The sequence below is a fragment of the Piliocolobus tephrosceles genome, chromosome 7 (genome assembly GCF_002776525.5).
Source record: "Piliocolobus tephrosceles isolate RC106 chromosome 7, ASM277652v3, whole genome shotgun sequence".
NCBI lineage: Eukaryota > Metazoa > Chordata > Mammalia > Primates > Cercopithecidae > Piliocolobus > Piliocolobus tephrosceles.
The window spans coordinates 147,328,795-147,346,546 of record NC_045440.1 but is presented as its reverse complement, the minus strand read 5'-3'; the positions used below and the strand labels follow the sequence as shown (position 1 = coordinate 147,346,546).

Below are 17,752 nucleotides of genomic sequence, written 5' to 3'. Positions count from 1 at the left end.
GTGGCCCGTGTGCCCTACACCTCTCCAGGCCTGACCTCTATGAGCCCGTTGGACCTGCTAGAGGGCTGGAGCCCTGGCCCTTCCTGTCCCTGGGGTGGAGGGACCTCAGGAGGGCTTGGCCCCCCTTGCCACCCAACCCGTGACAGCGAGGCAGACCCAAGTCCCTCCATGGTAAGCAGCTGCGGGCCCCTGTCCTAGGCCCAGCTCAGCATTTGGTGGTTCTGAGGAGGCAGGAAGGCCAGGCCTGCACCTGGGGAACCCTGCCCAGCTGATCCCTGCACTGAGGAAGCACTCTGGCTTAGGCCTCCCGGCGTCCTCCCCTCTGTGGCATTGCCCCAGTTCCACCTCACTCTGCCCTCTCACAGAGACAACTCCCTGTCTGACCCTCACTCTGGTGACCTTCACCCCCACCCCACAACATCTCAGACCCTCCCCTGGACACGTCATTCCCTGGCTCTCCCCTGGAAATCCCCGGTCTTCCCTGTACAGTCAGTCGGCCACTGCTCCGCCCAGAACATTGCCAACTTCCTGTCTGCCTGAGCCCCTCAGCCCCCCTCATTCTCCCTGTCCCCCATCCAGGGCAGATTCCTCTGGGGCTGAGGCTACTGCAGCCTGTGGTGGGAGAGCTCTGGGCGCCCTGTGGGAGAGGCCTCCGTGCTGAGGGCTGTGGGCTGGTGACTTAGACAGTCGGCCCAGCTGCCAATAAGTGTCCAGTCGCCTGGCCCCCAAGCCTGGCCTGTGGCAGCTCATAGAGGCTGGGCCGTCCTGCCATCCCATGGGAGCCTGGAGAGAGACCTGGGGTGGGTGAGGCAGGGCGGGGACAGTTCTCGGGGAGAGTTGTGGTGATGCGGGTGAGTGGAGGTGAGGTGGTCAGTGAAGAAAGAAAGGGTCAGGGCATGAATGCAGGCCGGGGAGTGGGGCTTAGGGGTGCTGTGAGGTGGTCCTGGAGGGGCAGCAGGGGTGAGAATGAGGCTGGGGTGAGTACCATTGGTGAGTGTGTGGGGTTGGTGTGGGGCAGGGGCCAGGGGTGGGAGGCCTGCATTGGTCTGGGGGAAAAGTGGGCCTGGAGAGGGGCTGGGTGTGTTCGGTGCCCACAGAGCATGTGCCCAGCCTGTGGCCTGCACTCTCTTCAGGACCCCTCGCCAGTCCCGGGCCTGCCCAGTGCCATTGTGCCTGGTCCCCTCATGTGTCCCCACTCTCCCCTGTCCTGGACTCTGAGCTTAGTTATCTGTGTCCCTGGCACTGGCCCCAGGCCCTCAGCCAGCACTGCAGGGTGTTTGCACGGGTGAGTGGGTGATGGTGTAGGGCGTCGTCTGCAGTGGTTGGTGCTCAGCTGGCAGAGGGCAGGCTGGAGGTTATTTGGGACTCACTGGAGAGGAATTTTGGTCGGTGTTTACTGTCAAAAGTAAAACGCTCCAAAAAAAAAAAAAAGAAGAAAATCAAACAGGGTAGAAGTATACGAAGAAAAGCGATGAGGCCCAGGCTCCTGGCTGGGGCGATGGCTGTGCGTGAGAGAGGGCGGGAGAGAACGCACGGATTGGGCCGCCCCTTTACAGGGAGCTCAGACTGAGATTTCCTCTGGAGCCAATGGCTTTTCATGTCAGTACCAATTAGGTTGACCTTATGCTGATTTTTAGTATTTTTTAATAGCTTTATTGAGAGGTAATTCACATGCCATAACAGTCACCCATTCGAAGTGTCCAATTCAGTGGTTTTAGTCGGTTGGGAGTTGCGTAGCTGTCAATTCCAGGACATGTTGTCGCCTAGCCCCTGGCAACACTGCTCTCCTTTCGGTGGTTATGAATTGGCCTGTACTGGCCCTGGGTCTGACCTCTTCAACCTGCCGGGACACTCTCAGGGCTGCTCATGTCGCTGCGCCATCAGCACCTCACCCTCCCCACGCTGGAGCCAGTTCCGTGGTGTGGAAGTGCCCACTTTTGCTTATGCGTTTATCAGTTGATGGATAGTGGGCTGTTTCTACCTTTTGGCTGTTATGAGTAAGGCTGCTATGGACGTTTGCATACACGTTTTTGGGTGGTCTTATGTTTTTTATTTCTGTTGGGTAGATACCTAGGAGTGGAATTGCTCAGCTGTGCGGTAATTCTATATTTAACCATTTGAAGAACTGCCAGATTGCTTCCTAAAGTGGGCGCGCCATTCCTCGTTCCCAGTAACAGCCGGGTGCGAGGTTTCCAATTTCCTCACATCCTCACCAACACTTGTTATTATCTGACTCTTTGATTGCAGACATCTAATCCTAGTGGGTGTCGAGTGGAATCTCGTTGTGGTTTGATTTGCATTTCCTGACGGCTGATGACGTTGAGCACTTTGATGTGATTGTTGGTCATTTTTTATATCTTTTGAGAAATGTGTATTTAAATCCTTTGTCCCTTTTAGAATTTGCCTTTTGGTATTATTGAGTTGTAAGTGTTCTCTATATATTCTAGATCCCAGTCCCTTATCAGAAATATGATTTGCAAGCATTTTCTGTTTCTATGGTTTGCCTTTTTATTTGCTTGCTGGTGTCTTTTTTTTTTTTTTTTTTTTTTCTTGTGAGACAAAGTTTTGCTCTGTCACCCAGGCTGGAGTAGGTTCAAGTGACTCTTGTGCCTCAGGCTCCCAAGTAGCTGGGACTACAGGCATCTGCCACCACACCTGGCTAATTTTTGTATTTTTAGTGGAGATGGAGTTTTGCCATATTGGCCAGGCTGGTCTCAAACTCCTGGCCTTAGCCTCCACAATGCTGGGATTACAGTGTGAGCCACCTCACTTGGCTGATCGTGTCCTTTGAAGCACGTCCGTTTTAATTATTATGACTCCAGTTTATCTATTTTTTTCCTTGGTTGCTTGTGCTTTTGGTGTCATATTTAAGAAGCCATTGTCGGCTGGGCGCGGTGGCTCACACCTGTAATCCCAGCACTTTGGGAGGCCGAGACGGGCGGATCACGAGGTCAGGAGATCGAGACCATCCTGGCTAACCCGGTGAAACCCCGTCTCTACTAAAAATACAAAAAATTAGCCGGGTGCAGTGGCGGGCGCCTGTAGTCCCAGCTACTTGGGAGGCTGAGGCAGGAGAGTGGTGTGAACCCGGGAGGCAGAGCTTGCAGTGAGCCGAGATCGCGCCACTGCGCTCCAGCCTGGGCAACAGAACGAGACTCCGTCTCAAAAAAAAAAAAAAAAAAAAAAAGAAGCCATTGTCTAACCCAAGTCATGAAACTTTACACCAATGTTTTCTTGTCTTTTTTTTTTTTTTTGAGATGAAGTCTCGCTCTGTCACCCGGGCTGGACTGCAGTGGCCAGATCTCAAGTCATTGCAACCTCCTCCTCCTGGGTTCAAGCAATTCTCCTGCCTCTGCCTCTCGAGTAGCTGGGATTACAGGCGTGCGCCACCACACCTGGCTAATTTTTGTATATTTAGTAGGGATGGGGTTTCCCCATGTTGGCCAGGCTGGTCTTGAACTCCTGACCTCAAGTGAGCCGCCTGCCTCGGCCTCAGTGCTGGGATTCCAGGCGTGAGCCACCGTGCCTGGCCTGAATTCTTTGATTATTAATTAAGCTGAGCACATCTCCTAGAGTTGTTGACCGTTTGCACCTTTTCTTTTGTGAATTGCCTATTCAAAAGCATTGTTGGCCAGGCCGGTCTTAAACTCCTATGTTCACATGGAAATGGAATGCAGCCCTGTTTCTGGCTTTTATGACTTGCCATAATGGTTTCAGGGCTGCTCACGTGAGCATAGGAGTTTGAGACCAGTCTGGGCAACATAGTGAGACCCCATCTCTAAAAAAAAAAAAAAGCCTCCTAGGCTCAAGGGATCCTTCTGCCTCGGCCTCCCAAAGTACTGGGATTACAGGGTGAGCTGCTGCCATGCCTGGCTACTACACCTTTTTACATCAGGGACTTGAGCATCTGTGGATTTGGGTGTCCATGGGGAGTCTAGAACCCATCCCCCGCTGATTCTGAGGGACGACTGTATTCAGCTTAAACTTGGAAGTTGCCTGTGATCAGCACCATCTCATGGAACAGAACTTTTCAGCTCCTTGAAAGTTCCCGCTGTGTCCCCAGTAGCTGGTCACACCATGGATGGGTCTCATACCATGCGTCTATTTTTGTTTAATTCTGTCTGTGATTTCTTTAGCCATATCAATTTTTAACATTCACCAGTCTTTTCTGATTTCTGGATTTTATGCTATGCTTCAAATGTAAAAACATCTTTCTTTTGTAAAAACATCTGCCAAGAGCTGCCTCCAGCACTGGTGCATTTTTTTAAACATCTCTGTCGTTAGTGTTTGTGGAATTTGCTTGGGGCTGAGGCCGAGATGTTCAAGGAGACTCGATGTCATGCTTGGTGTCACGCTCATAGAGTCTGGCTGTGGGCTTGTGGGTTAACAGGGACGATTGTAAACATCTCCCCTTCTGCCAATCCAGCTTCCTGACACAGGGGCTGTGCATTGCTGCACTTCTGTACCCCCAAGCCGAGCCGAGCCCTGTCCTGTGGCAGCTGTGGCTTGAAACAAGCGTTGGGTGGGAGGGACAGATGGACTTGGAGCTGGCTGGACCCCTGCAAGATCCTGGCCTGGTGCCTCCCGAGGAGCGGCTGAGCAGACTCCGGTGGCGGCTGTGGAGGTGGAGAGCAGCCTGGGGTGGAGAGGATGTGCCTGTGGCAGAGAGGGCGGAAGAGCCGGCACTTAGCCTTGGGTGCATAAAATCAGAGATGCCTGTGAGATAGGAATGCGTGTGCAGACACTGAGGTGCAGGAAATGCCGGGCTGAGGTGGGGAGGCCAGGCTGGGAGGCCATCACTGCAGGCCTCAGGCCAGAGCTCTGAGCCTGGGGTCCTCCAGAACTTAGGGGCCTATGAGAACAGGCAGCCGGGAAGCAGAGCCGTGGGCAGCCGGGAAGCAGAGCCATGGGCAGCCATACAGCAGAGCCATGGGGGCCTGCTGGCTCTGCGAAGGAGGGAGGAGCGTGAGGAAGCAGGGCCACGTCGGGAGCCGGGTGAGCCTGGATGGTGCTGACACCAGGTGATGAGGGGTGTTGGGGACCTCAGCGGGACTGCTTGGGGTGTCGTTGGATTGGAGGTGCTGGGGCCATGTGGGAAGTGCTCAGGAGGCCATGCTGATGCCAGGCTATGGTGGGTCCAACAGGGTGGCAGGGAGGGAGAACCCTCTCCAGGACAGAGTGGTGACATGGAGGCCAGGCCACAGCAGGGCACAGCCTCAGCTGGACACTGGCCCGAGTTCCCTGGGGAAGGAGTTCCCTGGGCCTTGGCCTGAGGGACCTGCATGGCCAGAGGGGGCATGGGCATCTCCTGGCCCAGGGTGAGTACTGACTGGTTGCTCACATTTACCCAGCCACACATCATCACTGGCCAGTCGAGACTGCTGCTTGCCGCTGAGGGCCCTGGAGATTTTCCCTGGGTTGGGCTGTTGGGAAGGTGTGGGCAGTGGTGCCCTGTGGCCTCAGTTTCCCCAGTGAAGCCCAAGAGGAGCTGGCAGCAGAGGGTCCAGGGGCCAGGTACCTCAAGAAGGGACTGGAGGCGGCTGGGAAGGGTGATGCTAGTGGGGCCGGGTGCCCAGATCTCCCACCATTGGGGCCATGGTTGATGCCCACAGACCCACAGTGGGTGGGGAGACGCAGGGCTGGGAGAGCGGGGACTGTGAGTCATGAGGTCAGGAACCCAAAATGGGGCATGGGCTGGGTCATCTGTAGGGGCAGTGGCCTGGCATGATGGCAGACCCGGCGGAAGAGGAGTTGGGAACACGTGTTCAGATGGTGGAAGCCGGGTGCCAGCTGGGAAGACAGGATCCTGTAGGACTTGGGACATCAGCCTGCAGGGCCTGCTCTCCTTCCTCCCTCTCTTCCTTAGCTCTTTGGGGGTTTGGGTCCTGGTTAGCTGCAGAAGAGTCCTCCCAGCTGGTGGGCAGCTCTTGGCAGGACTGTTGCTGCTGCTTCCCGGAGGCAGAGGGGACCCAAGACCAGGAATGGGATGCGGATCACTTTGTGTCCATGTGTGACTCCCGGGGTAGGGGCAGACCCAGGGCCAGGGCTACAGGAAAGGAAGGCCCCAGGATGGCAGCAGGGTGGCTGGTCTGAGTCTGGGTGCTCTTGGGCAGGCTGGTGTGTCAGGCGGGCTAGGGCCAAGTGGGACAGTGAGGGTACGGAAGGCCATCCACAGGGACACACCAGGGCAGATGGGGGGTGGGGGTTGGGTGGGGGAGTGGGACGGGTCGGGGCTGAAAGTGCGGGTCTGCAGGTGCAGCAGAAAGAGGTATCTGCAGTGAGGGTCTCTGGGTGTGGCTTTTATGATTTTTATTCTGCTTTGGTTTTCAAATGAATGTGTCTTTTGACCTTTTGAAAGTGCATCTCTTTCTCTTCTTTCTTGCTAAATGAGTGGCTACCTGGGAAGCTAACAGAGCAGGCACAGGATAGGCCTAAGAGACACAGCTGGATGCCACTATCATGACGGCCACAAGAATGCATGGTCGTTTACAGAATACAAATACCCCCAAAGAAGGTGCCCTGTTTTAGGTTCCTGTGGCTGCTGTCAAACGTACCCACAAACTGGGTGCCCTAAAGCAACAGAAATGTATTCTCTTACAGTTCTGGAGGCCACACGTCCAAAATCAAGATGTTGGCAGGGCCACGCTCCCTCAGAGGCTCCAGGGTGGACTCTGTTCCTGGCCTCTCCAGCTCCTGGTGGCCATCGGTGCCTGGGCTCATGGCTGCATCGCGCCAGTGTTGGCCTCCATCCTCACGTGGCCCTCTCCCCTGTGGCTTCTCTTCCATCTCTTGTAAGACACTTGGCTTTGGTTTTAGGCCCCCCTATTGGGTAATCTAGGACGACCTCATCTCAAGATCCTTGTCTTAATTACACCGGCAAAGACCCTTTTTCCAAATAAGATACCATTTATGGGTTCCAGGGAATTGTTCATAGACATATCTTTTGGGGACCTCCATTCAAACCACTACAGTCTATCCTCTGGCCCCTCAAAATTTATGTCTGCCCCACTTCCAAAATAAATGTTTCTTATCCCAACATGCCCCAAAGTCTCAACCTATTGTAGCATCAACTCTAAGTCTAAAATTCCATCAGCCCAGCCAGGCACAGTGGCTCATGATGCAGGGGCAGATCCCAGCCCTTTGGGAGGCCCGTGGGTGGATCACCTGAGATCAGGAGACCAGCCTGGCCAACATGGTGAAGCCTTGTCTCTACTAAAAATGCAAAAATCAGCCAGGCGTGGTGGTGCACACCTCTAATCCCAGCTACTCAGGTGTATGAGGCACGAGACTGGCTTGAACCCGAGAGGCAGAGGTTGCAGTGAGCCAAGACTGCACCAATGCACTCCAGCCTGGGTGACAGAGCAAGACTCAATCTTAAAAATAAACAAATAAAATTAACCAGGTGTGGTGGTGCATAGCTGTAGTCCCAGCTGCTCAGGTGTTAGAGGTAGGAGGATTGCTTAACCCTGGAGGCTGAACCCAGGTGACAGAATGAGACCCTATCTTAAAAAAAAACAAGAAGAACAACATTTAATCAGCTCAGAAGTCTCAAATATGATCACTGAAGCTGAGTCTAAAGCAGGTGTTGGTGAGGCTCTGGGTAGAATCCAGATGGGGGCAAATTTTTTCTCCATCTTTTTACTTGTAAAACTAGAAAGCAAGTTTTATGCCTCCAAACTGCAATGTTGGGCTACGTATAGACTAGGCATCACCATTCCCAAAGGGAGAAATATAAAGGCATAAAGGGGTTGCCAGTCCCAAGCGAGTCTGAAATCCAGCAGGGCGAATTCCATGGGGTTTCAAGGCCTGGGAATGCCCCTCTGTGACTCAGTGCCCCCCACACACACCTGCAGCTCTGCCAGCCTCTGCCTCTAGGCCTGAGGCTCTGACCTTGGAGCCCTTCTTCCTTTTTCTCAAAGGGCGGCACATGTCTGCAGCTGCCGGGGTCTGTCGTCCTGTTTCTTGCCTGTAGACTCTCAGAAGCCCAGTACCTTCCTTCATTTCATCCTGTCTCTGCCCCCTTCAATCCAAGCAGGCAGTATTTCTGCTGGTACAACATTCTCATAAACCTTCTGGGTCTCCCCTGTATGTCACAGGGAGTCAGGCCATTAGAGAGAAGGGTTCACTTGGATCCTCCCTGGATCATCTCGTCTCTGTTCCTGGCTTCAGTTGAGATGAGTGAATGGACCCACCCATGAGTCACACACCTCATCTCTGCAGAGATGGCTTTCTCTGCAGAACACACTTTCCTAACAGTGAACCTCCCAACATTAGCATCTTTTGCAATCTAAATAGGCTGCAAGTATCCCAAATCACCCATGCTGGTTCCTTTTTGCTTAACATTTCCTTCCTCAATTTATCTCTTTCTTTTTTTTTATTTTTTTATGTTTTATTTTTTGAGAGGAGTCTTACTCTGTTGCCCAGGCTGGAGCGCAGTGGCGTGATCTCCGCTCACTGAAAGCTCCACCCCCCACCCCGGGTTCACGCCATTCTCCTGCCTCAGCCTCCCGTGTAGCTGGGACTACAGGCGCCCGCCACCACGCCCAGCTAGTTTTTTTTAGTATTTTTAGTGGAGACGGGATTTCACTGTGTTAGCCGGGATGGTCTCAATCTCCTGACCTCATGATCTGCCCGTCTCGGCCTCCCAAAGTGCTGGGATTACAGGCGTGAGCCACTGTGCCCGGCCCAATTTATCTCTTTCTTCCTATACTTTACCATAAGCAGCAAGAAGCAGCCAAGCCACACCTTCCACACTTTGCTTGGAAATCTTTTCAGCTAAATATCCAAGTTCATTGCTTCAAAGTTCTGTTGAGCCGACAGTGAACACAATTCAGCGAAGTCTCGCTTCGATGTAAGAAGCACCTTTCCTCCACTTTCCTCATTGCCTTCTAAGGCCTCACCACAAGCACCTTTAATGCCCGTATTTCTACCAACAGTCTGGTCAGACAGGCTAGGCTTTTTCTACTGTGTGCCTCAAGATGTCCCAGCCTCTGTTTATTACCCAATTCCAAAGCCACAACCACATTTTCAGATGTTTATCACAGTAGCACCCTGCTCCTGCTCAGTCTGTATTGATTTCCTGTGATTCCCACAGGGAAGAACCACAAGCAAAGCTCTCTGAAACAATAGAAATTTATCTTTTGACTGTTCCGGAGGCCAGAAGTCAAAAATCCAGTGTCGGCAGGTCCACGCTTTCTCCAAAGGCACCCGGGAAGAGCCTAGGAAGGGCCGCCTGCCTCTTCCAACTCCACTGCCTCTTGACTGGTGGCTGCGTCATGCCAGTCCCTGCCTCTGTGTCTCTCCTCATCTAAGGACACTTGTTTTTGGATCTAGGGCCCACCCAGGTAATCCAAGATGATCGCATCTCAAGATCCTTTATTTAATCATATCTGCAGAGACCCGGTTTCCAAATAAGGCCACATGTATGAGCTCCAGGGACATGGACATAGATTTTTTGTGGCCACCATGGAACCCACCCAGCCATCCTTCAGTAGTTGGTTAATGTAGAACTTACACGTTTTTGTTCCATAGTCATTGTTTTAAAAAGTGTGCACAGTGGGCTGGGCGTGGTGGCACGTGCCTGTAATCCCAGCACTTTGGGAGCCTGAGGTGGGAGGATCTTTTGAGCATAGAATGTCAACACTGCAGCGAACCTGGGCTACAGAGCAAGACCCTGTCTCAAAAAAAGTAAAAAAATAAAAAAGCACGCATAGTGTACTTTAGCACGTGTTAATTTATCTATAATTTCATGATTTAATGTTATGAAGTATTTTAGACATATGTAACTTCTTTTACTTAGTGATACAGCTTGGGCGTCTCTCTGTGACATTAATCTACAATACAACATTCCCATGTGTGGCAACCATATCATATTTAACCAATCGATCCTTTCTCATAGGACATTGAGCTTAATTTTGGATTTTTGTATTAGAAATGGCTGCAGTGAACAGTGTTGTAGCTGGGTCATCGTGCATCTCTATGGCTGTTGTTAAAAATGGAATTTCTGGCCAGGTGCGGTGGGTCACACCGGTAATCCCAGCACTTTGGGAGGCCAAGTTGGGCAGATCACAAGGTCAGGAGTACGAGACCAGCCTGACCAACATGGTGAAACCCCGTCTCTACTAAAAATACAAAAATTAGCAGGGTGTGGTGGCGGGCGCCAGTAATCCTTGCTACGCAGGAGGCTGAGGCAGGAGAATCACTTGAACCTGGGAGGCGGAGGTTGCAGCGAGCTGAGATTGCGCCACTGCACTCCAGCCTGGGTGACAGGGCAAGACTCCATCTCAAAAAAAAAAAAAAAAAGGAGGCCGGGCGCAGTGGCTCACGCCTGTAATCCCAGCACTTTGGGAGGCCAAGGCGGGCGGATCACAAGGTCAGGAGATCGAGACCATCCTGCCTAACACAGTGAAACCCCGTCTCTGCTAAAAATACAAAAAATTAGCCGGGCGAGGTGGCAGGCGCCTATAGTCTCATCTACTCGGGAGGCTGAGACAGAATGGTGTGAACCTGGGAGGCGGAGCTTGCCGTGAGCCGAGATTGTGCCACTGCACTCCAGCCTGGGCGATGAGCAAGACTCCATCTCAAAAAAAAAAAAAAAACAGAAAAAGGAATTTCTGAGTCAAGTGCTTTTCAAAATTTAAGCCTTAATTTACACCAAGATACCATTTTTTACCTTTCGTATTGGCAAAAATCGCAAATCTGGATCTAGGTTCTGTTGGTGAAGCCGTGGGAACCAGGCCAGAGAAAGTGTCTGTCAGAGCCGCAAACACAGTGTGTGTCTGAACAGAAGATGGATACTGGCCTGAGTGTGCTCAGAGGCTGGGCCCACACATGCCACTCTGCATGGCCAGACGTGGCCGCAGTCCCCGTGCAGAGCAGGAGGCCTCCAGCTGTGGGGTGGGTGGGAAAGCAGGGGCAGAACGGTGCCCGGAAGATTTCACTGTTTGTGTTAAAAGAGAGAAAAACCAAGAATCACATGGTATTTGCTTGATTTTCTGTAAAGAAATTCTGGAGAAACAAACAGGAAGCCACTAGCAGTGATTTTCACACTGTGTGTGTGGGTGGGGGGAGACAGAGAAAGGGGGGAGCGAGACTTGTCTCTCTCTACCCTCAGTGTTTGAGTCACGTGAATATTTTCTATTCCAACACGATTTTTATTTTATTTTTTTAAAGTTTAGTGAAGGGAAGAATGTAAACTGTTAGAAGTTCTTTTTTTTTTTTTCTTGAGACAGAGTCTTGCTCTATCACCCAGGCTGGAGTGCAGTGTTGCAATCTTGGATCACCGCACCTCCGCCTCCTGGGTTCAAGCGATTCTCCTGCCTCAGCCTCCTGCGTAGCGAGGATTACAGGCGCACGCCACCACACCCGGCTAATTTTTGTGTTTTTAGTAGAGACGGGGTTTCGCCATGTTGGCCAAACTGGTCTCAGACTTCTAACCTCAGGTGATCCGCCCGCCTCGGCCTCCCAAAGTGCTGAATTACAGGCATGAGCCATTGGGCCCGGCCTAAGTTTTTATTTTATTTATTATTATTATTATTATTATTATTATTGACGGAGTTTCACTCTTGTTGCCCAGCAGGCTGGAGTACAATGGCGCAATCTTGTCTCACTGCAACCTCCACGATTCTACTGCCTCAGCCTCCCAAGTAGCTGGGATTACAGGCATGCAACACCACACACTGCTAATTTTGTATTTTTAGTAGAGACAGGGTTTCTCCATATTGGTCAGGCTGGTCTCGAACTCCTAGCTTCAGGTGATCTGCCTGCCTCGGCCTCCCAAAGTGCTGGGATTATAGGCGTGAGCCGCAGCCCCTGGCCAGTTCTTTTTATTTTTTTTGAGATGGAGTCTCATTCTGTTGCCCGAGCTGGAGTGTAGTGGCACAATCTCAGCTCAATGCAACCTCCACTTCTCCTGCCTCAGCCTCCTGAGTAGCTGGGACTACAGGCGTGAGCCACCACCCCTGGCTAATTTTTGTATTTTTAGTAGGTATAGGGTTTCGCCATGTTGGCCAGTCTGGTCTCAAACTCCTGGGCTCAAGTAATCTGCCTGCCTCAGCCTCCCACAGTGCTGGGATTACAGGCGTGAGCACTGCACCAGGTTTCAGACACAATTTTTAAACAACTTCTAAGTTGCTGGCTGGGTATTGCCATCGTTTCTCTAAGGGTCATCCCTCTAGCAGTGCCCAATGGGCCGACTCCTCCCGTCTGCCCAGCACCCAGTGTTGGAGCTTCAGACAAGCCACGTGGTCTCGCTGTCTGATGGGGACTTGTGTAATGAGTCTCCTGGCAGAGCCAGTGGGAGGGTGAGCAGAACTACGGCCGAATCGGTTAGCGCAGCATCTGCCATCAGGGGCCTCTGCATCCCGGACCCCGAGCCTGGTCCTGGAGCCGGGGCGTTCCCTGCATCAGCTCTGACCGATCGTCAGTTATCTTATTCCAGAGTGTTTTGTGCTGATGAAGAGGTTTTCCTGCTTTATTTTCCTAACGTGTTATTACTGGCCTAAAGAAATCTCTCGGGTCTTTTAACTGCATTCGAAGCCAGCCTCTCAATGAACTCTCTCTGAGCTCTAGTAAATGGTGAGTTGAGTTGTTTCAGGTGCCAAGAGGAGCAGTGCTGACTTGGGTAAATGCTGCCCCATGTCCTGGCACTGGACCAAGAGCTGCGCCCGCACCGTCGGCATTCACCCTCACATGCCCTCCCCTCAGCAGCCTCGCCTGGCTCCGGGAGGGTGCCCCGCTGTGCTACGAGGCACATTTATTCTCATGTTAACAATGCAGAGAGCATCATCCTTTGTTCTAAATGCTGGTTTTTATCAAATGAGCTGTCAGAATTTTTGAGATCAATATACAGGTTTTCTCCTTTAATCTACTAGTGAAGTCAATGATATTAGCAGAGTTCTGGGAAAGTGCATCATCCTTGAGCTCCAGGAATTCATTTCTTCTCTTGCTCCATGTTTCCTGCGGCAACACCTTCGTATCCGGTGCTGGGTGAGGCAGCCGCCCCAGGGGCACACAGGCGTCTCAGTGTTGGAGGGCTGAGAGGGAGGGAAGGGGAGCCACCAAGGATCAGGCGAGAAGCCTCTCTGCAGAGGCCTGGCAAGGTCCACCCTGCTGCAGCGGAGCAGGTGCCTGTGTGAGGATGGCCTCCGGAGGGCAGCGGCAGGGCTGTGGTGGGACCTGCTTGTGCTTGGAGAGCGCTGGCTGCCGTGTGCCCGGTGCTTGGAGGCGAGGAGCGACAGGGGAGGCTACCGCTGTCTTTGAGGTGAGAAGGTGGTGGCCAGGCCAGGGTGTGGTGGTGACAGTGGGCACAGGACAGGTTTGAGAGACATTTGGGTAGGACAGGCCCCCAATGGATGGGTCACGTGGGTGGGACCCAGGACCTTCCCCCCAAATTGGTCTCCAGCAGACCCCTGGTATTGAGATACTCTTGTACTGGGCTGCAGGGGAGAGAGGAGAAGGATGTGGCTTGGAGAGGTAATCTCTGTGCCTCCTGGGTCCCTCACTGGGACTCCCAGGAGCCCTGGTGGGCATCCAGTCCCGCAGTGGTGGCCCTGGACCCCAGAAATCCTGCAGGCTGACTGAGCTGGCACTGAGCCCCACCCTGCACGGGGTGGCCTCCAGAGCATGGAAGGCTTTCCTCCCGCCTCATTCCCACAGCACGTGCAGGGGCAGAAGCCTGGGGCGGGTGAGGTGGCTCCTGCAGGTCTGCCTCAGGCTCGGGCAGGGAGCAGAGCACGGGTCTGTGCGTCCGGCAGGCTGGGTGTGTGCGGGATGTATCTATGGCAGGATTTCACTGGGCCTGGTCTCCCTGGGGCTATCGTAGGGGACCCCAGGGGGAGGTGTCTGCCAGCAGGGTGTCTGCCTGTCGCAGGTCACTTCTGCATGGGATCACCAGGTCACAGCCCACTGGCCTGCTCCACCAGGGCAGGCTGCCATGGGGCTAGGGACTGGGTGGGTGGGTGGGTGTGAAGATGGGGCGGGGAGCAAAGCGGAGGGCAGGCAGGGTGGTTGTGGGCAGGGCCTCAGGAGAGGGCCCATCCCATGTGCAGGTGTGGTGTGGGGGACAGGGTTGGAGCCCCTTCTTTGGCCTGGGCCTGTGGCCAGGGCAGCCAGGGCCTCAGGGGACTGGCGAAGAGGGGGTTGCTCTGTGCCCAGACGGAGGGGTTGGGAAGAAGGGAGGGCTTATCTGTGGTGTCTGGGCTCAACTTTGCTTCTGGGGTCCCCAGTGGTGTGGGGATTTTGCAGAGAGCTTCCAGAGGATTTGGCTTTGCCCAGGGTGTGAGACTTGGCCAGGAGGCCTGATGGCACCCCAGCTGGGCATGGGGACATGGAGACCGTGCTGGGTTCGACCAGCAGAGCAGAAGGTAGAGGTAGGGGTTTTCCGGCGGCACTGGTGCTGGTGAGTCCGACTCCAGCCCGGGGGCCCCTCCAGTTCACTGGCCTGGACACACAGACCTACGTGCTTCTTCGGCAAGACTCCTTTGTGATCCATGAATTGGTTGCGGGGCCAGGGCCATGAGGTCTCTTGGGCGGTGGCCGGGGCTTTGCTTCCCACGCTCCAGAGCTGTGTCACCAGGGCGCCCAGCTTCCTTTATCCCGGCTCCCTTTCCTCCCTGCTGCCTAAATCTCTTGCTCTCAGGCCCTTCGCTGCCAGCCTGGGACCTGCCTGTCCTGTTGCAATCCCTGGCTGTAGCCCTGTCTCCAGGCACCCCCCTCCTGGCTGCAGCCACCTCCACATTCTTGGGGGTTGCCTGGACTTGTTTTCTCTACATCAAGGCCTTGGTGCATGTGGCCCCTCTTCCTGTGCTGGCTGCCTGCAGCCTGTCCCCACATAGCTGTCCCTTCCTCTGGGAAGCCTGTGCCGGGAAAGAACCAGAGCTGACTAATGTGCCGCTGGCTGAGCCTTTCCCAGGGTCATCGTGGCTGCCCCCACTTCCGAGGCTGCACCACGTAGCCACCGTTCCAGCCTGGCTGGGCTGGGCAGTCTCAGGCTCCTTCCCGGAACCTTGCAGCTGCTGCAGCTTGTCTATAAGCCTCTGGCTGCAGGTAACCACAGGTGACTATGGTGGCCACTCATAGGTGGGCAGCTTGACTTCAGGGGGCAAGTTAAAGGCAGAGTGGGTGTGTGAAAACCTGTGTGTTCCTTCTGTGAACAGCTGTGTGCCCTCACCGTCTCATTAGCTTAAAACCATGATCCTATTTTTTTGTTTGTTTTTGTCAGTCTTGCTGTCTCCCAGACAGGAACGCAGCGGTGCAATCATGGCTCACTGCAGCCTTGGGTGGGCTGGTTCAAGCTATCCTTCTGCCTGAGCGTCCCAAAGAGCCGGGACCACAGGCACAGGCCACTATGTCAGGCTAGTTTTTTAGTTTTTTGCAGAGACATTGTCTTGCTATGTTGCCCAGACTGGTCCTGAATTCCTGGGATCAAGTGATCCTCCTGTCTCAGCCTCTGAAAGTGCTGGGCCACCACACCTGGCCAATCTTATACCATTCAATTGTATGCATTTTAATCTTTAAAAAAAAATCTTCCTGGCTGGGCATGGTGGCTCATGCCTGTAATCCTAGCACTTTGGGAGCCCAAGATAGGTAGATCACCTGAGGTCAGGAGTTCGAGATCAGCCTGACCAACATGGCGAAACCGTGTCTCAACTGAAAATACAAAAATTAGCCCGGCACATCTGTAGTCCCAGCTACAGAGCCTGAGATAGGAGAATCACTTGAACCCAGGAGGTGGAGGTTGCAGTGAGCCAAGATCATGCCATTGCACTCCAGCCTGGGTGAAGCTGGGCGCGGTGGCTCACGCCTGTAATCCCAGCACTTTGGGAGGTCGAGGCGGGTGGATCACAAGGTCAGGAGATCGAGACCATCCTGGCAAACATGGTGAATACTAAAAATACAAAAAAATTAGCCGAGCATGGTGGCAGGCACCTGTAGTCCCAGCTTCTCAGGAGGCTGAGGCAGGAGAATGGCATGAACCCGGGAGGTGATGGAGCTTGCAGTGAGCGGAGATTGCGCCTCTGCACTCCAGCCTGGGAGACAGAGCGAGACTCCGTCTCAAAAAAAAAAAAACATCTCCCTAGGCTGAGGAAAATTTTTATGCATTAAATTTAAAAAATTGATCTGGACCGGGCAGTGTGGCTCACACTTGTAATCCCAGCACTGGGAGGTAGGAAGATTGCTTGAGCCCAGGAGTTTGAGATCAGCCTGGGCAAGAGAGAGACAGACTGTCTGTATAAAAAATCAAAAGATGAACTGAGAGTGGTGGTGCACGCCTGTAGTCCCAACTGCTCAGAAAGCTGAGGTGGGAGCATCGCTTGAGCCCGGAGGTCCAGGCTGCTGTGAGCCGTGATTGAGCCACTGCACTCCAGCCTGGGTGACAGAGTGAGACCTTATCTCAAAAAAAACAAAACAAAACAAAACAAAAACCAGCATTTTTTTTAAACATATGAACTTTTTAGGTCTGTTTATAAATATCTGTCACTTTCAGCTGAGGTTTAATAAGGAAGTGCGATTCAGTTGCAGGCCAAATTTAGGTTCATCCAGATATAGCTTAGTAAAACCTAACTGGGAATTTAGCAGTGGCGCTATCTCGGCTCACTGCAACCTCAGCCTCCTGGGTTCGAGCGATTTTCGTGCCTCAGCCTCCCTAGTAGCTGGGCCTACAGGCGTGTGACACCATGCCTGGCTGATTTTTTTGTGTGTATTTTTAGTAGAGATGGGGTTTTGCCATGTTGGCCAGACTGGTCTCAAACTCCTGACCTCAAGCAATCCACCTGCCTCGGCCTCCCAAAGTGCTGGGATTCCAGGTATGAGCCCCCGTGCCCGGCCTGGAATTCTGTTTTAATTCTTCACTTCACCATTTCCCCTAAGTTTGGCAACTGGTGTTTCCTGAGACTCCCCATGCCCCGACTGGCTGAGTCCCAGCAGGGATGGGCAGGGGGACAAGAGACCCCAGAACTGCTGCGTCTGCAGTGCCGATGGGGCTTCTGGCCCTTTGCCTGTTAGCTTGTACCCCTGGGAGCTGCCAGCCTCGCTCCTGGGTCATGGTCACATCCTCCACGCCAGCCCCAACCTGGCGCACAGTGGGTCTGTTTGCAGGACGGGAGGGACTTGTGGGTGAAGGCAGAGGAAAGGCCTGGCTGGAGACTGAGGCAGGCTGGTCACTTCTACCTTGTGGAGGCCATCCTACCCCACACTACCAGCACGGACTAGGGTGGAGCACAGTCCTGGGGCCAGTGTTGAAGGGGTGTCCTGGTGTGGGCAGGGCCCAGGCATTCCTCCATGCCTCCCTGCAGCGCAGTGAGGCAGAGCTGACCTCACCCTGCCAGTGCAACCTGCTCCCCCAGGCCTGGGTAGTGACACACAGCTACTGCTGCGGGCTGAGGAGGCTGACGCGATTAACCATAGGGGTGGTTGGATCCGAGCAGCTGTGGAGGGTCCCTGGTGGTTGTGGCAGGGTGGGCGTGGGATGGAGCCGCAGTGTCATCCTCACAGCAGCGGAGATGCTGGCGAATGAGCAGACTGGGGGCGTGGGGGGCGCAGCCAGGAGGACCTGTGGGGCATCCTGAGGCTGGCTGGGAGAGGCAGAGGCCAGGGTGCAGGTCGGACCTGTCATCTTGGAAACCAGTGTACGAGGTGCCTGACCCAGGACTGCACAGAGGCGAGACAGCCCGGGGAAGGGGCACACTGCTGGAGCTGGGGGGTGGGAGGTGGCTGCCCAGGGTCTGGGGTCTTGATCTCAGCAGCCTGCCAG

The 17,752-nt window shown here is 53.7% G+C and overlaps 1 protein-coding gene across 2 annotated transcripts in view; it reads left to right on the top strand.

The window, feature by feature from the left end:
• PLEC (plectin) overlaps positions 1–17,752 on the top strand; it is a 61,689-nt gene that overhangs the window by 5,433 nt on the left and 38,504 nt on the right. The gene's annotated exons all lie outside the window — the stretch shown is intronic.